Source organism: Pelodiscus sinensis, chromosome 3 (assembly GCF_052426305.1).
Source record: "Pelodiscus sinensis isolate ZL-2025 chromosome 3, ASM5242630v1, whole genome shotgun sequence".
Lineage (NCBI taxonomy): Eukaryota > Metazoa > Chordata > Testudines > Trionychidae > Pelodiscus > Pelodiscus sinensis.
The window spans coordinates 113,048,870-113,075,872 of NC_143054.1; the positions used below are offsets into that span (position 1 = coordinate 113,048,870).

A 27,003-nucleotide genomic window follows, 5' to 3' on the forward strand; every position below is an offset into this window, starting at 1 on the left:
GATAGCCTTCTATCTCATTTTTTGTATTTCCTTATGATGTTATCCTCTTATATGCAAGTATCTTTACACCCTTTCTTGCAATCATTCTATCTTCTAGTCTCTATTATAGTATCGCTTTCCATTTTCAGAATTCTCTTCTTTACTGTACCTATTAAAGTACCCTTCACCCTTCTGTGTTCTGCATCAGCATTTATAAACACCTGCTTTGATGCAGTTGCACATTGCCACACATTCAAAAATTGCAAGGAGAAACACAATCCCCAGGGAAATGAAAGATTCCCTGAGACTCCAAGAAAGTTTTTTGAAACATAGAGCTCACAGGTCTGAGTGTGATTCTTCCCTCACTGACACTGGTACAATTCCATAGATGTCAGTGCAGTTACACACAGTACTGTTGCTAACTAGTTTGGTGTTGGCAGGTCAACTGTGAGTGAAATGGAGGTGGAGGTTTCTGAGGCAATCAGATTTACCCAGTGGAGGTGGGCATAAATAATACTGCAGACGTAACTGTTGATGCACTGGGGCTATTGATGGGATTCATGTGCCCACAGTTTGCCATCCACAAGGAACACACACATACATCAACTGCAAGGAGTGCTACTTCGTTGTTCTGAAGGCACTCATGGACCAAAGGTGTCAATTTATGGACATTGTGTGCTACACAGGAAGAGTTCATGAAACCGTCCTTTTCTACTCATTGGGAGTCTATCTTCATGGACAGGCCAAATGACCTATTCCTACCAAATGACCTCATAAATGGAGTAACTACCCCCCCATACACCTTTATTTTAGATGACCCTACATATATCCTTTTGCTGTGGTTTATGAAACTGTATTCTGATCTCAGAAGGCCTGACAAAATGAGGTTTAATTACAGCTCAGTAAAGGTTACAGATGAGGTTAAGTGTGCATTTGGCAGTCTGAAATGGCCCAGGCATGATTTATAAAATTGTCTGGCTCCCAGTATCATCAGTACTGTACACATTATTGTGGTTAGTATGCCCTTCCCAGTCTTTGTGAATCCAAAGGTGAGCTATTTGCCCCCTGAATAAAACCATGACATTAAAGGATTGCTGAACCAGTACCCTCAGCCAAGAGTGCATGTGTCAGAGCTGGAGCAGGACACACCCAGGCAGCAAAAATCAGGGATGCATTGGGCACTCATGTTATGGAGTGGTATAGACCACTGGAAAAAGGAAGAATGGTATGTTTATGGATGTGTTTGTATAAAACACTTCTTACCATAAACCAACACTCTCACTCTATGCTACAATTGTCTAGTGGCCTAATGTCCAGAGGGCTTACTAACCTGAATCAGGTATACTTGAATGTAGAGAAAATGGGGTTTAGCTCAAGGCTGAGCCAGAGCTCAAATTACAAGTCAGACATACCCTGTATTAACTAACATGAGTTTACATAGCATGAGGGCATGACAGCTCTGTATAACTTGAGTTGTGGATGGGAAGAGTGCCTAGGGTAGCTTTTAAAGATCAGATAGGATGAAATAATAACTTTCACTAGGAATTTCAAAATTTCTTTGGTCAAGACGATAGATAACCTGGCTATACCATTTACAGGCATATTGTTCGTTTGATAGAATTATCTGCTTGAGATATATAACTAATCAATTTATAGACTGACATCCTAACAGAAGTTCACCCATTAAATTCACATCTGTGCTTTGATATACAATTTGCATTAGAACCCTGATAGGTGTCACACTAATCCAATACACATCCTTTCCTTTGAAATGCATTTTATTTTAGGGTTAGGCCTAGGGACTGCAAATTCAATACACTGGGAGATTAAGGACCATTAAATAATAATGACCCTTGCCCTGTGCTACACAAGCTTGCTGTGAATCAGCCAGGCTTCCAGAATGAATTCATTTTGGCTGAAGAGAACAGACAAATCCACAGTTATTGATAAATAAAGAAAGAATATAAGGCACATTCAAGGCTCTGTAAGGCATCTTGACTGTTTCTTTTTATATTGTTAATTTGCGTCTTCTTTTTATTGAGCTCTGTTTTCTCCTGTCCTGGATATTTTATTACTACATTTGCAGTGATATTCTATCCCCATTCGGTGTGTGCATCTCCCCTGTCTTGTCCTTGCCTTTTGCCGTTAGTAATCTTTATTGCATGTGCACACTGACACCCTCACTTCTGCTTTGCTCTTTCTACAGTTTTATCCATTTTCAGTATTTTATACAATCATTTTTTCCTGCACATAAAAGCTGCATCAAAATGTTTGTGTTAAAAAAAAAATCAAAAGATTTTTTGTATGTGCCTATTTGATACAAAATGTGATTTGATGCTGAGCAAAATTTCTGATGCTGTTTTTGTAATGAAAAGGGTAAATTCAGCCTTTTGGGTCAAATCTCAAATGTTCTGAAATAAATGCATTCCGCTGAGAAGTTTCACCATCAGTGCAAGGCAAGCAGCTTTTTGCAGTGGGAAGGCAAGGTTTGTTTTTTGCTGTAACGAAACTTGACATTTTAATTACAAATTCAAGATGGAAGGATGATCCTGTGACTCAGCACTGGCCTGGGAATACACAGTAGTGAGTCCAGTCCTCAGCCTGGTTACAGATCCTCAAGCAGGGTAAACTATCATAACTCCATTGGCACTTTACATGAATCAAGGATCTGCTGCTTAGTTTGGTGAAATCCTGACCCCACCATACTCAATGGCAAAATCCCCATAAGCTTTTATGTGGTCACAATTTTAGCCTTCAGATCTGTTTCTCAGATGTAAGAAAGATATGACACATCCTCTCTACCATCCTTTGTCTTTCTTGTAAGCACTTCAGGATGGTTGTGGTCACAGGAGCTGGCTTCCTCCTTGCTTTGCTCAAACACAGCTCTGCTTGAGGCCCTGCTCCACTTCACCCCTTCCTGCAAGGCCCCACCCTACCCTGCCTCTTCCTGATCCCGTTCCACCACTGCCCGATTGCTTCCCACCCTGTTTTTGTCCCCTCCCCTGAGTGTGCCCTTCCTCAACACCCTCTCCCACACAGCACCTCCTGAATACCTCTGACCATGGAGGGCAGGACAGTGGGGGAGCTTATTGACAATGGACCTCCAGGTCCAATCTCCTTCCCTGTGCTCCTCATACAATCTTAAATCTGTCCCTACATCCTACCTGTCTCTTGACCCAGTCTTTGCCCAGCCAGTGCCAGTCTACTTCTTGACCTCTCCCCAGTCTGGTTTGTCCCCTGTGGATTAGTTAGGCAACTTATTTTTTTCCATGGGTGCTCCAGCCTGTGAGCATCCACAGAGTCAGCATCTATGGGTGCAGTCTCAGATTAGCACGGTAAGTGTTTCAATAAGTAATGCAGGATCAGACTGCAAAACATACAGATGACATAGGTTCGAAAAGATTCAGAGCCCAATTATGCTTACCATATGCTGGAGTTAGTAGTTGCTACCTTTTACCATGATTAGTGAAAAAACAGGGAAAAGATAACTTGGGGAAGAAAAAACATTAAATAGAAAAAAATCATGATTTGTGTTTAACTCTTTCTAAAGCAACTACTATCTGAGCTATTATTCCAAAACAGCTATTCCTGTGTGTGGATGCACTTATTCCAGAATTACAGTGTCTTCTTCTAAATTTGCATAATCCATTTAGGAAGCAACTGTGGTTTAAGATAATTTGGAGCAAATACTTATACTCCAAAATAAAAGCATCCACACATGGAGTTAATCAGGAATAGTTAATCCACTTTAAATTCACACATTACAAATTAACTTTCATATCCAGACAATCCCTAAGCATCATGAAACCCCTCTGAGGAAAGTATTATCCCCATTTTATGGATTAGAAAAATAAGGCAGAAGTACTTTAACACGTGGTCTACACTTGAAAGTTGTATTAGCATAGCTATGCTAGTAAGAGGTGTGAAAAAACCCACATGTCTGACAAACATATCTACGATGACATAATCCTACCCACACACACAGGGATGTTGAGTGAAGAGTGGTTCTGTTGATGTAACTAATATAGAGGAAGGTGATAGTCTCTTGGAATACTATGGAGCTATGCATCTAAACTATGGAGCTAATCTGCTCTAGCCTCCATAATATAAAACACGACCCAAATGACCTGCTCAAGTTCTAACAGGAAATCTGTGAGAGCACCAGGATCAGAGTTCACAGCTGAGCCCCAATCCTGTGATTTATCCACAAGACCATCCTTCTTCCCTGTTCCCCAATACAAATGGCCAATTAAAACAGCCAACATGTCAGCCATTCTCTTCCACTTTATTAAAGATAGAAACAGCATTGTTGTAGCCATGTTGATCCCAGGATATTAGAGAAACAAGGTGGGTGACCTGACTTGAAGAAGAGCACTGTTATCACAAATATCTCTCACCAATACAAACTGGTCCAAAGATGTTGCCTCATCCACACTTTCATTTTATTAACAAAGAATTTAGTTGAAGAATTTCCCCCCTTTTAGGTCTGCCATAACAGCGTGGAACTGAAACACCAAACCAAGTTTTTACATAAGTTTTATACTTTCCCTCTACCAGTCTGGTCCTTTGCTCTTGAATGAAGAATTTATCCCCAGGCAGGACAGATGGATTAGTACTGTTTGCCGTGTCCCTGTATTCCTACTGATGACAGCCCAGTTTCAAATCAGTCCAGAGCACCAAAGGGGTAGCACCAAATCTGCGAGTGACCATGGCATCCAGTATACCATTCCTTGTCTGCCACAATACCCATTTTTTATCTGTTCTGCCTTCTCCCACAGTCAGACTGATGAGAAACAGATGAAATTGGCCTTATGCGTTCAATGTAGATCAACAAGACAGTTGTCTTGCAAATATTATGTTTAAGTTAGAAAAAAATCTTCACTTTATCCAAAGAGACATTATAAAGTCCGCTTTTCTCTCAGATTTACTTAAAATTACACGTATTTACCAACAAATTCCCAGCTGAATCCCAATAAATACACTGAGATGCAAAATTTTGGTTTTCACCTGGTAGTTGCTCTGAACAACTCCCTCCTGATTTTAAATTTTTCTATCTATTTTATTTTGCATGACTATATTGAAATACACCATAATGTGTACATAGTTGAAAATGCCTTGGCATCCCTTTCATATATTATGAAACTCCAACATAGTCCACCGAAGCTCTATACACACACGAATAAAGTTCACCAAATGCCAACACAGAGACAAGTTAATACAGTAATTCACTTCCTGCAGAGAGAATATAAAAGGACAATATGCTAAAACCTAAATTACACACTATATTCTGTAGATCTAGCCAGGCATCATTGAAAAAAATTGAAGAGAGCATATATTATTAATTTGAATCAAAGCAAACAATTCTAAGCAGTTAGACTTGATTGCAAGCCTCTACTGTAATTTGGGAATGCATGAAATGGGCCAAGTTCTAGTCCATCTTAACTTATTCTTCCAGTTCAAGAGGAGTAGAATATGTCTCAGTTGCAACACATCAGCACATATAGCTATCACATGGCATGACATTCTGGGTTGCATGGTATAGGCCAGGAAGAAATTGAGTCTTTCATCCCGTACTTACAATATGGCTAGATGTCCATTTTGTTTATGTCATTGTTTCCTTGTACTCTCCCATTGGTCTGTGTCTCTGTATGTTGTGTCTTGTCATTGACTTCAAACTCTTTTGGGCAGGGCTGTCACAGAATCATAGAACCCTAGAACTGGAAGGGACCTTGAGAGGTCATCGAGTCCAGTCCCCTGCCCTCTTGGCAGGACCAAGCACTGTCTTGATCATCCCTGATAGATGTCTATCTAATCTGGTCTTAAATAGCTACAGAGATGGAGATTCAACAACCTCTCTAGGCAACTTATTCCAGTGTTTAACCACTCTGACAGTTAGGAAGTTTTTCCTAACGTCCAACCTAAATCTCCCTTGCTGCAGTTTAAACCCATTGCTAGCCAGTTTTTAAAAATCTTTTTATTCTACATTTGTACAGTGACTAGCACATTGGGGTCCTGTTTCAGGACTTGGGCTTTGAGGTTGCACCAGCAATACAAACAAAAAAGAAACATTACAGGCCTGATGCACCGTTGCATTATTCCAGTTTTTGATGGAGCTATCCCAGCAGAAAACTGAAGTAATACAATGGTGAATCAAGGCCTATGGACTAAAACTAATCTAAAAATACTAAAATATTTTAGTAAATATTTAATTATATCAATTCCACTATATTTATGGTACTTGAGATAAAAATGCTTAGAGGTCCTCCTCAGTCACTGGTGCCAAAGTAAACAGCAAATACCTAGGACTTCCCTATTGACTAATTCTGTAGTCTCCATGACACCCTGCCTGCAAAGGCTGTAAATGTTTTTCCATTATAAAGCAGTATTACAATATGAAAATCTAGTTGTTTTTTGTAAACACTTGTACCAATGATGTTTTTCTACACAGACCAAAACACAGATTTCTAGTCAGTCTCAGTGGGTAGAAACCATAACATTTGCATTTAAACATTACTTACAGACGTTGCTACTGCTCTATGCAGTAATCCCTGGACATCTTTAAAACTAAGAAATATTGGTAACGATATCAAGGATACATTTACAAATAGCTTATAGAGAGAATTAATAAATGGATAATAGGTATGCAAGCTAGGGATATGTCTCTTCGTCTCATTCCTATTCTCCTTGCTGGCTCAGTCTTTTCTCCACTCTTCAGCCTTCTCATCTCAGTTTCCGTCTCCTTGCCCAGCCAGTCCTAGTCTCCCCTCCAGACTTGCTCAGAGTTCTATTCTCATCCCCTTCCTTGAGTGTTCATTTCACCCTCCACACACCAAGTATCCCTGCCTAGCTAGTCCCGGCTTCCCCTGCTGTTTCTTTGCCTAATCACTTTCCCTCAACTGTCTCCAGGTCCAGTCTCCTTCCCTGTGCTTCTCATACAATCTTAAATCTGTCCCTACATCCTGCCTGTCACTGGCCCAGCCAGGGCCAGTCTACTTCTTGACCTCTCCCCAGTCTGGTTTGTCCCCTATCGATTAGTTAGGCAACTTTCTCCTCTGTCCTGCCTGGGCACTTGCCTGGGGAGTGTCTGTGTGTGCATGAATGTGCCTGGTTGGGGGGTGGGGAAAGGCTCAGGAAAGACAGACCCTCTGCTCTCAGTTTCAGTTCCCAGCCCCAAACTGGCCCAGAGTAGCTGGAAGTGCATGCTTAGTCTGGTCAGCATTAAGAGGAGGGAGAGACTCAAGAATTCAGTGAGCACAGCCTCCTGTGGCAAGGAGTTCCACAGGTTGACTATGCGCTGTGTGAAGCAGAACTTTCTTTTATTAGTTTTAAGCCTGCTACCCATTAATTTCATTTGGTGTCCTCTTGTCCTTCTATTATGGGAACTAATGAAGAACTTTTCTTTATTCACCCTCTCCACTCCACTCATGATTTTATATACCTCTATCATATCCCCCCTCAGACTCCTCTTTTCTAAGCTGAAAAGTCCCAGTTTCTTTAGCCTCTCTTCATATGGGACCTGTTCCAAATCCCTAATCATTTTAGTTGCCCTTTTCTGAACCCTTTCCAAGGCCAAAATATCTTTTTTGAGGTGAGGAGACCACATCTGTACACAGTACTGAAGATATGGCACACCCCTGCTCCTTCTTTCCCCTGGCTTCCCCCTTCCAGCTCCCTCCTCCCAGGTTTCCCCCTCCCCTCTTCCACCCTCTCTCTTCCCCTCTCCCACCTCCTTTTCCTAGTCTCCCCAGAGGTTAGCTCCTCCCCCCAGTTTTGTTAAATAAAGAGAGTTTCTATTTTTGAACACACGTGTCCTTTATTTTTTACATCAGGAAGGGGGAATAGGGAGGGGTAAGTGGAAGGAGGTGAGAGAAGAATGGGGCACGAACCCCCGATGGGGAGGACTGGGGTGGCTCTGCAGGCTCCTCGGGGTGAAAGCTCTCCTGCAGGGACTCCTGGATCCTGACAGCCCCCTGACTGACCACCCCGGATGGCAGCCTGCGGCAAGTGCAGCCGGGCTGATGGCCGAGTGCTGTGATATGCCAAGTGCAGGCACTCAGGGCACTCCAAGACAGGATTGCTTTGCTGTCCCTCATCAAGTTAGACAAGTAAGCGGGGAACCCTGAGAACTTTCTGTCTGGGGTGGGGGTCAGGTCCCTTTAAGCACAGCCCTCGGCTACCCTGAGGCAGCAGCTCCACACTCTAAGTCCTAACCTGATGCCCTGCCGGTACTGGTTCCGGCCAGCCTTCACTTCGGTTCAGGTTCCACTCAATGTGGACATGCTATTTCGAATTAGCAAAACGCTAATTCGAATTAGTTTTTAGGTCTAAATGCACTAATTCGAATTAGCTTATTTCAAATTAACTAATTCAAATTAAGTTAGTTCAAATTAGTGCTGTAGTATAGACATACCCTAACTCTCTCAAGTCTCTCCTAAGCGTGTGTAAACTTATTTTTCAAAGAGTTATTCCTTTTCCAATTTTGGATAGATTTTCACAGGGATGGCCAAAGACATAAGCCTAACAAAGAACAAGTTCAAGTTCTTGCACTAAAGCATGGGGATACTAGTGCATTTCAAATAAAATGTCTGAAGACTATTTACAAAAATATTTCCTAACCTCATTCACTGAAACAGCTGAACTATTGCAGCTGAAATTTCTCTCTCTCACACACACTTACACACAATCAGCTTATATACACACACAAATATTCAGCCTGAAGCAGACTTCTGGCATGTAAAATTTTATCCCAAATGGTTAAAATTTTACAAAAATTATAGGCAGCTGAAAATGGGATCTTATAATGGAGCATGTCAGGCAATCTTAATAATAGATTATAAGGCCAGCAGGGAGGACTGTGATCATCTAGCCTGACCTGTTTAACACAGCCTATAGAATTTCCTTGAAATAATTCCTGTCTGAGAACATACCAACCCCACCAACAATAAGTGCATTAGTAAAAGGTGTTACAGATGACTCTGAGCCATGACAAGCAGCCTCCTACTTTGTAATAGCACATAATAATTGATTAGCCATTTATTAGCCCTTTATAAACTATTTACAAATATACCTTTAGTATGAAATGGGGCCACAATGTCTATACAGTAATCTATGTATTTAAAAGGTGAGATATTCAGCAGCATTAAAAATGCATTACCATGTAATAGCAACAAGGTGGATTTCACTCAGACAGGAAATGCTGGTGAGGAGCCAACCTAGTCTCTTGGAAGAAAGGTACAGAAAGTGACTCTTACCTCTTGACTGTCAGTGAGTGAGTAGTAGAACTGATGAACTGTGTGCTAGACAAAGCATGTTTTCATTAGCTAACTATTTTGTTCAGGTCAATTCCAATAGTTGGTTATGCCAGGCGTAAAAGTTATCCTAGAGAGACTGTCACTTTCAAGTTGTCAATTTACTAAAACATAGCCATTTTAGGAGACTCTTACTGAGTAATGCATTTTTACCCCGCTGCATATCTCATGCTCCAGAAGTTATGAGTTTGATTCAAATCACTTGATAAAAGTCTATGAACTATACATTTAAGAGTTCACAGTAGATAATTATACTGATCAATTCAGAGATTTTAAGACCCGATGAGATTTTCTTTATATTCTGCTTTAAACGTTTTTTAAAAAATCAGATACTAACTGAAATGGCACCACACTATTAACGTCTGGTGGTTTTATTATTGGAAAGAGCACAATGTGGATGAGCTTCGTATTGTAGAGATATCATTCCAAAAACCTATGTAGCATTTGTACCTTTAGCTGATCAGTTCAAGTCTAGTTTATTAGCAAGCCACAAGACAAAGTCCATCCACAGAATTTACAATATTAATAAAGATTTCCTTCCGGGGATGATCAAGGGGCAGCAGACTGCAGTTGTAGTGCTTTACCTAGTCTACAGTGGGAGGACTATCAGTATGCTACTAAATTCAGACACAGTTTAAATATATTAAATAAATGTATAAAGATTTATAAACTAGTTCATGAGAGCTTAAATACTGGGGAAGAGCAAGGCAATCTTTAATGTAAAAACTGCTGCTACCGAGTAAGAAAACACTTTTTTTTTTACACACATAAAGTATTTATTAGGTGTTAGGTTTTATAAATTGTTTGGTTCTGCAGCCTTTATTTTTAAAAAAGGCTACTCTGAATGCATTACCAAGTATCCTGTGGAATATTTCACATAAAAGGAAACAGAAAATGTATAAATGTAAACAGGCTAATTGTATGCAGATATAAATTATGCATGTTGGTCTTATGAAAAAGCATCCCTGATTTGCAGGGGTCTTACTCAGCAGCTTTTGTGTCTTGTCTAAGGGGATATTTAGTATGGCTGTGATGTGCAGAATTTAAAACAAAACTTGGAATTCTGGATAATAAAAATATAGCCCAACAGTGATAAGACTGCAATGTTGAAAGAAAGATTTCTTTTTTATTTTAGTTTAGTTTAGTTGACTGCCATGCCCAGCTAACATGTATGCTCACTTGCCTAGGCATACAGTACCAAGTAAAAGATTTTGTTAAGTGTGAACATTTTCAAAGGGATTAGAGTTATTTTGATTATTCTGAACAGGAATATGAAAAACTTAAAAAACAAAAACTGGTCTGGTAGCACTTTGTAGACTAACAAAACTTATAGATGGTATATGCTCATGATACCATCTATATGTTTTGTTAGTCTATAAAGTGCTACCAGACCAGTTTTTGTTTTTTAAGTTTATCCTGTACAGACTAACTCGGCTACCCCCTGAAGCTTAGGAATATGAAAAACATTCTCAAAGTCACAAGCCTTTCGTGGCTAAACTGATTGTGATTAGTCTCAAGCAGAAGTGGCCTAACTTGCAAAGGTGTTGAGCAGACACAACTCCCACTGAATTCCAGGGGAGCAAGGGTGATCATTCATAAGACCAACATAGAGTCTGATTAATAGGGCTAAATTCTGGAACTGGGTGAAATGACCCCTAAGTGGGTATAATACTATTCACACACACAACCCGCCTCTCAAAATCAGCCTTCAGAATATTGGTTACTGGAGTGGAGCACGACTCAGAAAATCTGCCTTCACATCACCAACTTGTAGTAACCTGGGAAAATCACAGCAATACGCCCATCTTGAGTTAGGCTCCTGCACGTCCATACAAAGAATGGAAAGAGACAGGCACTTTGACTATGATTCACAAAAGCTGACAAACTAGCTGAATAGGGGGCCATCTAACCTAGCCATTGAAAGAGGCTAAGCTGAAGGATGTGTCTGTCTCTGGACAGAGTGAGTCTGGGATGCAGGAAACCCAGGATCCAGTTCATCTGCTTCAGTGACTAATATTTATCCACAGTGGAACAACTTGAATAGGAGATATTTAAGGAAACCTTACATCCTCTCTACCCCACCCATTGTTGCATGGGAACTCACCTTATGGGTCCTATCCAATAGGTGAACCCTAAGCAGGCCTACCAGACTTAGGTGATCAAATGTCAGTCACTCTTTGTGACTCAATCTGCTGCTTATACAGGAGATAGGTGCCCAGACAATCTGAGTGCAGACACTCAGAGGGTATACACAAGGCACTTAGGAAATTTTTACTGCAAAAACTTAGATGCTGAACAATTTTAAGTGCCTGCAGGGTTTGGTTGGGTTTTGTGCCTCACAATGGTGCTGAAACCAGGACTGAGGTGTCTAAAGCAAGGATTTACATGCATATCTCCTTTTATGCAGTCAGGTCTTAATCCCTGTGCATCAGTTCTTCTGTTGCCCATCTGTTACAGACGGTTCTCTCTCACAGGGCTGCTAGGATAAATTCATTTGTGTCTTGAGTCACTTAGACACTGGAGTGACAAGGACCATATAAGTAACACATGCAGTAAACTTAATGTAGAAAGCTTAAAATTCACAATTTACAAGTTGTGCCAATGAAGGAAAGTTGCAAAATCTGATCCTGGCTTCCTAGGATCCTATTGTTGAAAACTGCTTGTTGGAGGTGCTGAATAATGCTAAGCAAGTTGTTTTGACCAAACTTTCTTTCGGGAGAGAGGGGGGAAAAAAAGCAGACTCTGGTAAACCAAATCATCTCACATGTTTATACTGATTTTTCAAATTGTTTCAATAAAAAAAAAATCATAAAATGTCCACCAAAATTGAAATGTCTAATTTCAAATTTTAAATAAAACATTTTTATTCAAAACTTGGCTTCGGAAATTCCTTCAATTTGGTTTAAACATTAGAAAGCTCAAACTTGAAAATTTCATTTATTTCATAATGATTTTTTGATATTTTGAAATTGCCAATGACATGAAAAAAAGCAATTGTTTGCACAGTTCTAGTGCTAAGTCAGTATCTTTCTGCTCTTGATCGACACCTGTTTCCAAGAATGACCCCGGTCACTTTTGGGTCTTGCCACATAACTCCAAGGTCCCTTGCAAAGCAGGTGACACTACACCATAACTCCAGAGAAAGTTACTGCCAAGCATTCAGTAGCTAAAGCCAGAAGCATTCCAGTCACCTTAAAGACTTTTATATTGAACCCATATGTTTCTGTTATGCCCATCAGGCATTCTGCATGTTGTATCAACATTACAACTAAACACTGAATTAAAGAAGAGATCCCATGAGCTGTGCTGTGACATCTTGAACTCACCTATCCCATTTTAAGAGGATTACAAGGTGAAGAAAAGAGTAAGGAAAGATCTCCTTTATTCTGACTGTGGGAAGGGGCAATTGGGTGGCCACACAAGAGGCCTCTCTCCTGTGTGTGCTTTGGAGCTTGATTCCATAGTAGGGCTCTCAGAAGGAGCACAAATGGATCATTTCTGTGCTGGCTAGAGTGTTGTAACCACTGATCTGCATAGTGCATGGATTCTCAGCCTAACAATAAAGCAGGCTGCATTCACTATTCTTCCCATAACATCCTCTACTAGGGTATGTCTACTCTATAGACTTTTTTCGGAAAAACAGACATTTTTCCAGAAAAACTTAAATTACATCTACACTGCAATTGCATTCTTTTGAAAGAAAATTAAAAGAATAGAGGGGTTTTTCTGGCATTGGTAATCCTCTTTCTATGAGGAAGAGCTCTTTTGGAAAAAGGCAAGTGTGGACGGGGAAGAGGGAATTCTTTTGAAAGAAGAGAAAAGAGGAAAAAGCACAGGTGCCCTGGTGGCCACTCCATCCATAGTAATCACAGTTTAAATGAGAGATAGCATCCATTCAGTGTGGACGCTATTTTTCAAAAAAGCAGATTGCTTTTTCAATGCACTTTGGCAGTGTGGACGTGTTCTTTTGAAAGAAGTTTTTTCGGAAGATCTCTTCCAGAAAAGCTTCTTCCAAAAGAAGCCTGCAGTCTAGACATAGCCCTAATTAAGACATGCACTAACTTGGTAGTCCAGCTGGGTGCGAGGAATCTATTCTTCAACTACACCTTATTCTGAAAGCAAAGGCCCAGTCTATGCACTGTCAGAAAGTTCACCCACAATAAAAACATATTTGTATGTTGATAAGATGTTGAAATACAGTACAAGATATAAAATAAAACAGGCAAACCACTGGCCTGTTCAAAATATAATTATATATTCAAATAACATACCTCAGTTTGTTCAGCACCTGCCCCAATAGAGTCTGATCCTGGTTGAAACTACAAAGCTTTTCCACCATATATATATTAAATAAGGGTAGGTCTACACTACCACCCTAGTTCGAACTAGGGTGGTTAATGTAGTCATACGAACTTGCAAATTAAGCCTGGGATTTGAATTTCCCGGGCTTCATTTGCATGTTGCCGGGCGCCGCCATTTTTAAATATCCGCTAGTGCGGACTCCATGCCCGCGGCTACACGCGACACAAACTAGATAGTTCAGAATAGGAAGCCTATTCCGAACTATCTGTACGCCTCGTATACAATCTATTCAGTGGAACGAGGCATACATATAGTTCGGAATAGGAAGCCTACTCCGAACTATCTAGTTCGTGCCGCGTGTAGCCGCGGGCACAGGGTCCACACTAGCGGACATTTAAAAATGGCAGCGCCCGGCAACATGCAAATGAAGCCCGGGAAATTCAAATCCTGGGCTTCATTTGCAAGTTCGTATGACTACATTAACCACCCTAGTTCGAACTAGGGTGGTAATGTAGACATACCCTAAGTGAATGGTTTCTTCAGAGAGAAGATCTAGGCAAATTTTGAACATAACCAAAGAAACATGTTTTGGAAAAAAACAATCAAGTAAACTCCATATACCACTGGTAGCAATCTAACTGCATTGCAGGTACAGGCAGTCCCCGGGTTACGTACAAGATAGGGACTGTAGGTTTGTTCTTAAGTTGAATTTGTACGTAAGTCGGAACTGGTACATATTGTAGGGGAAACTCTAGCCAAACATTTCTCCAGAGCTCAGTTTTATTCTCCCACACCTCACTTCCCTCAGGGTATGTCTACACTACCCTCCTAGTTCGAACTAGGAGGGTAATGTATGCATACCGCACTTGCTAATGAAGCCCGGGATTTGAATTTCCCGGGCTTCATTAGCATAAGCGGGGAGCCGCCATTTTTAAATCCCCGCTGCTTCGAACCCCGTGCAGCGCGGCTACACGGGGCTCGAACTAGATAGTTCGGACTAGGGTGCCTATTCCGAACTACCGGTACACCTCGTTTCACGAGGAGTAACGGTAGTTCGGAATAGGCACCTAGTCCGAACTACCTAGTTCGAGCCCCGTGTAGCCGCGCTGCACGGGGTTCGAAGCAGCGGGGATTTAAAAATGGCGGCTCCCCGCTTATGCTAATGAAGCCCGGGAAATTCAAATCCCGGGCTTCATTAGCAAGTGCGGTATGCGTACATTACCCCGCTAGTTCGAACTAGCGGGGTAGTGTAGACATACCCTCTGTCCTTTATTCTCAAGCTGAGGTGTCTGCTGAGAAAAGCTGCTCCGTGTCTCCCTGGTCTGCTGGGGAGGGGCGCTAGCTTTGCGTCTCCCTGGTCTGCTGGGGGGAAGCAGCTAGTGCGGGGTTGCCTCACCCCGTTTGTAAGTAGGGATCTGATGTAAGTCGGATCCATGTAACCCGGGGACTGCCTGTACTACAGCAATAAAACAGAAATTCCATCACCGGCAGCAGTACCCAGTTTGGTTAGAGAGCGGAGCTGTTGTATCTAGAAATTCTAGCTACACTGACATACAATGTTGCCATTTCAGAAGGGGGGGAAAGAGCTATTTCTGACTCACTGTCTACCACAGCTTTGGCTATATTGTGTGATAGGGCAAGAGGCACAGCTTGCATATTCACCTGCCATGATGAATTACATCAATTTCAGTCCCCCAAGATGAAACTACTGCCTCAGAGAGTTACTAAATACTACCAGTTGCTTTATCACACTACAGTCATGAGACAAAAAGTGCACACTATAACTGAAACAATCTATTCAGTCACTATCCTGGGATATGAAGGACACAAATAGAAGAGGGAGAGTGGGACTTTCATTCAACAGTAACATGGTAAATATACTCCCATTTTCATGTCTTTTTCTCCAATTAGATGTATTGTAGCTGTTCAAATTAAGATTTAAACCCCAAAATTGCCATTCTGAACCAGGTCAGTTATCCATCTAGTGCAATATCCTGTCCCAGCAATGGGCTGGGCAGTACTATCTTTTGCACAGGAAGGTGCAAGAGACCGTGATGTTATGCAATAACCTGCCCTCATGGGAAGCATTATCCTAAACCTTATTCTTCAGTTCCTTCTCAGTTTTCCCAATCATAGCACAGCCTCCTCTCCTGGTGCCTACTCTGGGGACTAGGCTTTCAAATGAAAGTCGGCTTTTAAATGGCTGGATCTATCACCTCAGCTACACACGCTTATGGATGAGTCTGGTAGTGCACAGAAGCTCAGAGAGACCAGAATGAGCAGTGCATACAGAGAACAGCTGACTGCTCCTCTTCCTAACTATAAGCTACAGGAACCTCAGCTGGTATTCATCCATAATCTGCTCTCTCTTGTCAATTCAATAGATGAGTTTTTCACTTTTTATTTGGGATGAAATTTCTCGTTCTGCTCTTTGTATACTTTTACACACACTATAGCACATAACCTGAAGAGATTTATTTGCAACACAGTTGAGTGAACCCATGTACTGACTATCAGTTTCCTTTTCATTTCATGGCAGAATCCATATGGGCATTCATGAAACAAAAACAGCAGTCATGCATTGGATGGACCATAAATTGTTAGTGAATTAAGGGTGTAGGGGCTGTTTAAATATTGCAGTAATCATCTTGTCAGGCAAAGCCCCAAATTCTACTAAGATTAAGCTGACATTCATCATGAATGGTACAGTAGAAGGTTATTGAATGTGGATCACGTTGGATTGGAAAACTGGCAGCAGGAGGACAGAATTGTCCCAAGTTGGAAACATTCAGTGGAGAAGGAGCCAGACAAAAAAAACCCTTCTGAACACAAATGTATAGGTGTGTACAGTATATATAAACACAAAAGTTTGTGTGGGCATATTATAATTTAAAGAAAATGTGTGTACAAATAAAAGCTGCACACACACAAAGAATGGGATTTTCAGACATGTTCAGAATTATGATATTGATGTCAATGGGGAGAAGAGTTAAGCCAAACCAAAGTGCTTTTGAAAATCCAACTTGTGTATGTGTACATAAACATATCCTTCAGAGTGCTTTTGGTTGTATTTTTAAACACAAAAAAAGCTTTTTGGATGGCACATTTTTAATTACATTTAAGCAATACAAGAAATATCTGCTCTCTTAAATTCTCTTTATGTTTTACCTAACTGTTCAGAAATTATGCATACTGTGTTAGTATACTTTCTGTACATTCAAAAACACAAATCTAATAATAATCAGATATACATCAATACCCTTCAACCCCAGGAAATAAAAAGTAGAAATTCATATCTCTGGGTCACTGTCTTTTTTTACTAAGTTATTGAACTTAAGCTTGTCAAAGTGTTTACCTGATAGATCATTCACTCATTGAATATAGGGCTTTTTACATGTACATCTCTGAAAAATGTATCATTGATCACTAGATATCTGTGTTTGATTTCCCCCTTTTGTTTTATATTTAGTGGGAAATGCAGTAGTTACTTAATACTACAGAAGTAAGTTTATTTGAAAGGAAATATGCAACATAAAAAGTAAAACATTAATTGTGCTGAAGTCAGGTAGGCATATTTAGAAAGGGTTTCAAAACTCATGTATAGTATCTGTTGTGTCTGCAAACTAGCAGATACTAAAGATAATTTAGGGTTTAGGTACCAATACTGAACACAACCAATGTGGATGAAATACACATTACCAAATTGAAATCATTTTATTTATCCATTATGTTGAAGCATGAGTTGGGCCGTAGATTCAAATACTGGAAAAGGGTGTTTGAGTATCTAAATACAGCTACCTCAATATATAATTACATAACATCAGACAAAGGTATTGTAGAGCAAGCTTTTGCATTTTGAGAGACATTCACTGATTTCAAGGCAACTATACAACCAGGTTTATACGGCAGATTACTGCCAATTCATCTATTCCCATATGAATAAACTGGTTGGCAGAGAGGGGCAGATTATCACTAATGGCTCTATTATGGAGAGAAGCTGCAGCCATTAGCTGTTTTACATCTGGACAAAGGAGAATTTAATTGATGGCCCATCGCCCAGACGACAGAGAGAGATGATGGTTTCACCTTAATGCCAAACATTAAAAATTCACATGGTTATGTAGGAAGGGGAGTGTTCATCCAGTCTGACTCTGAATAGGGGATATTTTGAAAGATGACATGGAGAGAAGTCAGGCAATAGGAGCTGCCTACCCCAGAAAATGTGAGCCCACAGAGACAATCACAACTTACAAAGTGATAGAGATGCAGCCATGTTAGTCTGGTCTAGCTGAAACAAAGGACAGAACTAAGTAGCACTTTAAAGACTAACAAGATGGTTTATTAGGTGATGAGCTCATCACCTAATAAACCATCTTGTTAGTCTTTAAAGTGCTATATAGTTCTGTCTTTTTTTACAACTTACAAAGAGTTTTAAAATATCCTTGGTTTTGTTATTTTCCATAACCTGCCATTTCAATGATAAAAAAGAAGGAGAAAAAAAGTTACATGCTGAACACAGAAGACGACATCTTGGAATGTTTAGATTCACTTGTGAGAAAAAAAAGGAATAATTCCTTAAAGACACTTACGATAGAGGAATTATTTCTCATATGTGTTTATATACACAGTTCTCTCATTTTACATATACAGGCAGTCCCCGAGTTATGCGGATCCGACTTATGTCGGATCTGCAGTTACGAACAGGGCTTTTCTCGCCCCGGAGGACGCGAGCGGCGGGACGGCCAGATGCGCTGCAGTCCCGCCGCCTGCGCCCTCCGGGGCGAGAAAAGCTGTTCTGCGTCTCCCTGGTCTGCTGGGGGGGGGGGGGGAGAGCCCCCCCAGCAGACCAGGGAGACGCGGAGCAAAGCCGCGGAGCATGTGGGCAGAGGGACAGCCCAGACGCGCCGCGGCTGTCCCGCTGCCGGCATCCTCCGAGGCTTTGCTCCCCATCTCCCTGGTCTCCCAGCAGATCAGGGAGACGTGGAGCAAAACCGCTGAGGATGCGGGTGGGACCGCGGCGCGTCTCGGCGGTCCCACCACCTACGTCTCCCTGGTCTGCTGGGGGGGGCACAGCTAGTGCGCCCCCCTCTCCTCCCAGCAGACCAGGATTTTCTCGCCGACGACGCCTGGGGTAGAGCAGCTGGGGTGCTGCTGGGTTGGTCCTGCAGCGGCGCTCCTCGGCGCTACTGGACCGACCCAGCAGCATCCCAGCTGATCTGCCCCAGGTGTCCCCAAGTCAGCTGCTTCTGAAACTGACCAGCGGCTGACTACAGGAAGCCCGAGGCAGAGATATTCTGCCCCGGGCTTCCTGGAATCAGCCGCTGATCAGTTTCAGCAGTGGCTGACTTGGGGACACCTGGGGTAGAGCAGCTGGGGTGCTGCCGGGTTGGTCCCCGCAGCGCTGAGGTGCGGCGCTGCGGGGACCTACCCGGCAGCGCCCCAGCTGCTCTGTCCCAGGCGTCCAAATTCAGCGGCTGTTGAAACTGATCAGCAGCTGATTCCAGGAAGCCCGGGGCAGAGCAACTCTGCCTCAGGCTTCCTGTAGTCAGCCGCTGGTCAGTTTCAGCAGCGGCTGAATCTGGACACCAGTTCCGACTTACATACAAATTCATCTTAAGAACAAACCTACAGTCCCTATCTTGTACGTAACACGGGGACTGCCTGTATACCATCATTTCGCCTCTCCTGGAAATAAATAAATAAATAACTCTTGTATTAATCCCAAATCCCAGAGTTTGAATTCTCCTGGCAATGCCAATTTTACTTGCTTCAATTCTTGTTTTAGCATATCAATTTGATTTTAACAATGTACCTTATACACGACACACAATATTTATTTCACCCACAGCTGAAATGCACCATCTATTTAAAAGGACAATTTAGTGGAATGCAGCCACATTGGAATTTAATCAGGATGTTGACTATGATCATCAGTACTCCCATCCTGTCTGTTCACTAGCCTGTCAACAGCCTACCATCTTCCAGAACAAGAAGTGGGTGCTTCTGGAAGAGGGAGGCAAGGAGAAACTCCCCCGTTACTACAAGAACATTGGCTTGAACTTCAAAATCCCCAATGAGGCCATTGAGGGAACTTATATTGACAAGAAATGCCCTTTCACTGGCAATGTTTCTATCCGAGGTCTTATCCTGTCAGGTGTGGTTATCAAGAAGAAGATGCAGAGTACTATTATCATCCGCAGGGATTACTTACATTATATCTGCAAGTACAACCATTTTGAGAAATGCCACAAGAACATGTCTATGCACCTCTCCCCTGCTTCAGGGATGTCCAGATTGGTGATACTGTGATTGTGGGGGAATGCCGTCCCCTCAGCAAGACAATCTGATTCAACGTCCTCAAGGTCACAAAGGCTGCTGGCACCAAGAACCAGTTCCAGAAGTTTTAAAGGCGATGAATGAATGATCAGGATGAATTAAACTTTTGTAAAAACAAAACAACAACAACAACTGCATAAAAGGAAACTCACTATTATTTCCACTCCAACTCATCCAAAGTATGTTTTACCCACAAAAGTTCATGATTCTATAAAATACCAGAGGACTACTCATTGTCTATAATTTATATTGAGTAAAGATAAAAGGGAATTATAAGAATATGAGCTGTGTCTCTTTATAGTCCAACAACCTGATACAGGGTGATACCTCCAACCAGGTTTGTTATCATGCAAAAAGCATGGCTCTTGGGCTAGCAGGTCCTTTGAGTGGTTGCTGATTTGGAAATAAGATCTGAAGAAGGGCTTGAGGACACCTTGCAGAGGTTCAGAATTGGACAAGGAAATCAGAAAACAGAAAACAAAAAAGTTTGCTGACAGTGCTGAATACATTCCTGAATGGATTTTGGGAACATATGGTAGCCATATCACAAGATGTAGAAATAACCTGGGATTTTTATTTTGGGTTTGCACATCCTAAACTCAAAACTCTGGTCATCTGAAGAAATGGGCTGTGTCCATGAAAGCTCATGATACCATTTACATGTTTTGTTAGTCTATAAATTGCTACCAGACCATTCGTTGTTTTTTACGTTTATCCTTGGATGGTATTTTTGAGGAAATACTGGTGGTGAAGTATTGAGGAGGGAAGCCGCTAAGAGTAACCTTAGAAATTATTGCTCAGAGACTTTGTGAAGGAGAAAAATTAAAGTATTACAGCACACCTGGTACAGGCTACTGCTCCAATTTGTACCCCTCCCACCTGGTTTTCTCCTAATTCTTTGGCATGGCAGTCTTGGGTCTAGGATAGGAGATGCATTCTCTATGGACAAGATTAGGTACTACAGAATTCAAAGCCCAGGGTGAAAGTCAGCTAGAGCAGCTTTCCGCCATCTTTGTATGGTCCCAGTCTTGGGTTACTCCAAGAGCTGGATGTGCCCGTGGGGTAAATTAGGTAGTCTAAGAACTGCCAATGGACTATCTAAAAATTCAAGTGTTCTGCACTGCAGTCCCTTCCCCCAGAGTGTCCCTCCACCACAAAACACCCCTCACAATAGAGTTTGCAGGGAAGGTCCTTAAACTGAGAGCAGCTGACTTCTGCAGTGCTTGTTGCAGGGAACCTTCCCATGGCTAGAACCAGGGTTTTTAGGGCTCTTTTATATCACTCTGGCCCATTGACCTGATATAAAATTGTCAGGATCAGGAGGAGGCTCTCACCCTGGATGTGAGATTTTGCTCATTCACATAAACTAACCAAATATTGCCACAATCTATATTAGCTATTGTAGAGAGCTCCATAACTCCACCACCCCTTGTGACCACAAGTATAGCCTGCAAGGACTCCAGCAGCTTCACTCTCTGTGCAGATTAATGATGGTCATAGATCAACCACTGAGTCCTAGAGCGTCTCCCCTGAGTGCCTGGCCACTGTTCCACAGAACACTCACAGAGCTCTCTCATATATTCTTTGCAAAGGAACAGTACACACCAGTTTACTGCTTTAAAGTCATTACCAGCACTCCACTTAACACAAAACACAGTTATATTATAAATAAAACAACAATAAAATGTATTAAAGTATGCAGATTCAAAATAATAGAAAGTAAGAATATTGCAAACAAATAGTTACTTATAAAACAAAGTCATAACGTGCTTTCTAGATCTTCAACTTTAATCACAAGACTTTCCTGGCCTCCTACAAGACAGCTTACCCCAAGACCTTTTCCCAGCATTTCCAACCAAGATGAACGAGATCCTCGTCTGAATAAGATTAAGCCAACAGGCAGCGTGTCTTCAGACTGAAGGATGCCAGAGCATTGCTCTGCCAAAGCAGCAGAATCCCCCTAAAAGGAAGTGAACACAAGTGCCCCACTCCCAAGACTCCACTCCCACACTGCTCCTTTCCCGCCCCCAAGCCTCTTCCCTTACACCTCCCCTTCTCCCTGAGGTGCCACCTCCACATGATCCCTTCCCCAATGCCCCACCATGCCTTCTCCCCCAACCCTTCACCCCATTCACTCCATCCTTTCCCTGTTACTCATCCTTACTCTCAGTAAAAAGTGGGGTGGGGTGGGGTTTGGTCTGCTGGTCCTCCCGGTTCCAGTGCCCCATCTCACTGGCACCCTGAGATTGACTTTGATGATTGGGTTAATAGCATACTTTAAGTTACACAGGTGAGTAAGTATTTGCAGGGTTAAGCTCCATGTTTATGGAGGAAAATGCAGATAAGGAGTGTAATGTGACAGTCACAACAGTATTCCATATTTTTGTTTTGCCATTTCAAAGTATGCACAGAATGCAGGACTAGATGGGCTATATGATCCAGGTCTGATCCAGTATGGCAATTATGTTCCTTAACAGTGACAAAAATGCCCTATCGTATGCTGTACTATAATTCACTTACAGATAAATTATCCTAAGTCTCCTCTATTATTTTTAGTATTATGCCACAGCAGACACACACAATGGTTGTTTGTGAAAAATTGTTTCATATCAAGTTTTTAATGTTCTGTACAATTATTTAGGTCTAGGCCCTGTCTGCTCAATATTCTGTAAGTCAATTACACATCAGCTTGCCTGCATATTCCAACAGTGTACTGAAAAGTCTCACTTCATATTGCTGAATGACATTCCTAATCCCTCTGACAATTTCCATGTCTCTCTCAGCAGTGCAGCCACAAGGTAGAGTGAAATAAGGGATACATTACATATATTAACAAAGCTTAAGGAACAAGGGAATCATAGAATCATAGAATCATAGAATAATAGGACTGGAAGGGACCTCGAGAGGTCATCGAGTCCAGCCCCCTGCCCTTAAGGCAGGACCACGCTCCGTCTACACCATCCCTGATGGAATGTACTTACCTATCAAAGATAGGGAGGAGAGTCACATGACTTGAGCAGTATAGGGGATACAACACTAAGTTTTAGGAAGGCCCAGTACCCTACCTTAGTTCGTCTGTTGTGTTCTGATTGCTTTAGGACCAAATATGAATGCAGGAGCTGTCTGAAGTTCCTTCCTCCAACAGTCTGGAAAACAAATTAAACCAGTCACAAGAAGATACTTGCTTTCATCAGTGGGGCAAAACATCAAGTATATGTTGTACGAGGGAGTCTCTTAGTCCAGTCACTACAGTGGACCCCCATAGATCTTCTTGCCTAGCCCTGTGCCTGTCATTCATCAATAGTTGTTTGCAATATTGTTGAAGTTCTGTCAGTACGAGGATATGAGAGAGACAAGGTAGGCGAGGTACAATCTTTATTGTTGATTTAATCACAAGGGCCAGATTTTGGGGATAATGGTCAAAGTTTTATCTTGGTTTTATGCATATTTCTGAACACTAATGGAAGATCCAGTTACATGTAGTACATGCTCATACAACTGTTTACACAGCTAGAGACTCATGTGTGATACTCTGTACCTCAGAGTAGCACCCTGGAACCTCCATATTCACCACTGTCTTCTACTTATGGCATGTTTTGTACACAGTAGGCTTTGTGAGATATCGTTTTAAAAGTCTTGATCAGTTCAACATTAATATCCCATTGAATTGTATGTGAAGTGATGAAATCTTGCTATGTGAGTTAATGAAATAGGTCGTGTGGTTGGGAGATGCCCACAGCCAACCTTTCAGTCACAACAAAGGAGGCCAGACAGACGTTGATCTAGCATTATAAAGAATCCAACAAAACACAAAAGCTACTCTCTTGGGACCTGGAAGATTCAAAAGTTCCAGGGCTTACAACTGCTGCTGCTGAAGCAGCGGCCAGAAGACCAGGCACTTTAATTACCTGCTGGGTTATGCACTACAGGCGACGTTAAGAGTCGATTGGTATGTGCAGCATGTTCTGGGTGACACTGAAGGCTGGCTGCTCCCAGCACCGCCCTGTGTGTCCCCTCTAACTGCAGGGGACAATGGACCCTTCTACAGGCTGGATGTTGAACTACAAAGATGACAGTTCCCAATAATGAATCAATAGGTTCAATATAGTAGTGTAGACCCACTTTAGCAAATTCATGCATTCAGAATGTACAACATTTCTCATAAACTGTTTTAGTCACCAGAGCTGGGAAAGTTGTTCTCAGAAAACTGTAAATCCCCCAACCCTGTCAAAAAAAATCCATTTTTTTTACACTGAAAATTCCCAAATTCAGTACATTTTTTTTCCAAAAATGGAAACATTAGAATGGCAATTCAAAACAATGGTTTCGATCAGTCCAAATAATTTATTTTTGTTTTTTTTTTCCAATTTTTCATACCATCATGGAGAAAATAAATGACTCTGTTTGAAACTAGCCATTTTTGGAGGGTGTTTTTCAGAACATATGCATACAGATTTGGAGTTTTGAAATTAAAGATAAATAAGAGGCATATCAGCTGCATACAGGAATTGTGTTTTGGAATTTTGCCATCATGCTAATATAACAAGTATCAGGCTTCTTTCATTACACTACATGTGGGTCTATAACTAAAGTACATAGGAAGATCATTGATGGCAATAATTCTAGTTGTGTAGTATATAGTCAAAATAATACATTTTACTTTTGAAGGAGATTAACTCATTTAAAGGATCTTGACTGGATGACATTTTTGTCTACTTTTTAAAAAAAAGCAGATTTGGCAACAAATTCATGTCAGTTTCACCAAATTGATAGTGTCAAAATCCCCCGTTCCCATCAAATTGTAAGTCTAAGCTTGTGATATTAACATTTTCAAAATTAAATATTCAAACTTTTTGGTTTAAAATGAATGTAGAAAATTCCTTCAAATTCAGTATAAAAATATTCACAATTGAAACATTATATTTTGGGCCAAACAAAATGTTTTTTTTTTACTCAAAACTATTGGTTTACATGTCTTGGTTTTGCTAAAATGCCCATGGCTTTGGTTTGACCCAAAACGATTTCTTTTTCCCACAATTGCCACAGACTAGAAAAACAATTATTCATAAAGCTCTATTCGTTGATTGTGTTTTTATGTAATTAAGGACATCCTGATCCAGCATCAGTGATGTAAATATGGTGGTTTGGTCTGGTAGGCTGCACCATTAAGATTTTTATTTTCAGTGCTACACTGGAAGAGACACAGGAGCAGAACATGTGGCCACTGGTTGACCTCATGCTGGCACCTCCTCCAGCTCAACTTTTACCACCCCTAGCACTTCAGTGAAGCTATTTCTCCTCTCTCCTGTCGGTCTCTGTACAGCCCCGCTGCAGGACAAGGCTGGGGACAGTGAAACCCCTTTCTCCAGAGGAGCTGTTGGCACGGAGTTACCTTCTGGCTCTACTTTCTGCTCCTTCCACTGCAGTAGCTCTAGAGAACCCTGCAGTTCTGAAAACGTGTCCAACGGGAGGACAGCGACGTGCCCCACCAGGCAACATGGCCTGAAGAGGGGGAAAAGGGAGAGCACTGGGGCTCTGGACTACATCAGAAGAGTGATGGGAGGAACTCACATGCCCCCTTCTGTCCCTCCCAGGCGTTGCCCATAAAGGTAAGAATTTAACTCTACTTGCACCATTATCCAGCATCTATAGAAACAACACCCCAAAAATCTTTAATCTTCAAAGCTGATCCTGCATGTGTTTCTTTTCTTTCATATATCTTCCACCAGGCTCACCGACAGGGAATGGCTAAGGGGGCAGCTGCCCTGGGGACTGGCAATTTCAGAAAGCTGGGCTCCCAGACACTGCTACTGCAGCATTGGAGATGGTTGGAGCCCCAGTCCTTTAAATCACCACCGGAGCCCCGAGAGGCACTGAAGGGCTGATTGGGGAAGGCTTGCCCTGCTCTGCCTCTTCCACCCGAGGCCCCATCCCTTTTGGGGGCATGATACCGCCCTCCTCTTCTATGTTGGCCAGTGGTCCAGCAAGTCTGAAGTCAGTGGGAGTAGAGAGTGATGACACTGAAGAATTTCATTTGATTTACGGACCACCCTTTTCCTTAGAAATGAAAAGATCCCTGCACATCGATGCATGCAATGTGTGTTTTTAACTATATTGGATGCTTGATCTAAAATTGCTCAATAAGAGCTTCAAGCTTTCAGTTTCTGTGAAAACTGTCTTTCTGCTTCATCTCTTCTTTTATTAACCCTGGCCTTACCATGCAAATTACACATTTTTTTGCACTTCTGGCACTAGCAAATTACATTTATATTTGAGTTCAGTTAGACACTTTCATGCATGACTGAACCTGTTTACATTTTCTTCCCATCTGATCAAACTGTTCAGATTTTAGAGTAGTTTTTCACTCAGTGATATGAGAAACAACTTGCCCTTGCAAAAGAGAGCTTTCAAAGTAGTCCAAAATACCAAGAAAGAGAAGGGGGAGAGGATGCAGAGAACAGACTGCTGCTTACAAAACCAGTGACATTTGTTCATTCAAAGGTGGCCTGTGAAGGAAAACAAAATTGAGCTATGTCTTCTCTGCTTCTTTATTATACATCAAAAATAAAACCCCATGGGTTCTGTTTGTTTGTTGTGGTATGGTTTTTCTGTTTACTGCTTGACTTTATATTAGCTGTTCAGTCCTTTTGTACCAGTTTTTTCCTAGAAGTCTAAAAAATGGTCGAAATATTAAGCTTAAGTCAGTAAGAAATAAAAAGCTGATAACCTGATTAACTGACAAAGGCAGTGATATTCATTCATACTGTTTAGCTTCTTTCCCCCTCAAACCAGACACAGTGATTAAACTCAAACATCTGAGACACACTAGGGAGAAATGATAGCTTTGTTAAAGATTCATCATCCCCATTCTTTCCACAAAGAGCGAAAAAAAATCATGCTAGGTGTGGTATAAGCATATATGGCCAGTTAAGTTCTGATTCATAATTGGGATCCCCATGCACAATTCAGATAAATAATACATTGAGATGAAACCTTTAAGTGAATTCTCAAGCAACATCAGGAAAGTCTATATTTAATATTCGCGTCATTTCTAAGCACATAGCTGCTAAAACCACCC

The 27,003-nt window shown here is 41.5% G+C and overlaps 1 protein-coding gene and 1 pseudogene across 3 annotated transcripts in view; one reads left to right on the forward strand and one right to left on the reverse strand.

The window, feature by feature from the left end:
* The window catches only part of NOX3 (NADPH oxidase 3), a 225,091-nt gene that overhangs the window by 167,274 nt on the left and 30,814 nt on the right, over positions 1 to 27,003 (reverse strand). For all 3 annotated transcript variants that reach the window (XM_089777299.1, XM_089777298.1, XM_006114980.5), the window contains exon 2: positions 22,991 to 23,071. The gene's annotated coding sequence lies outside the window, so the exon portion shown is untranslated. The remainder of the gene's footprint in view (positions 1 to 22,990; positions 23,072 to 27,003) is intronic.
* Positions 17,769 to 20,014, forward strand: LOC102449653 (small ribosomal subunit protein uS17 pseudogene; annotated as a pseudogene).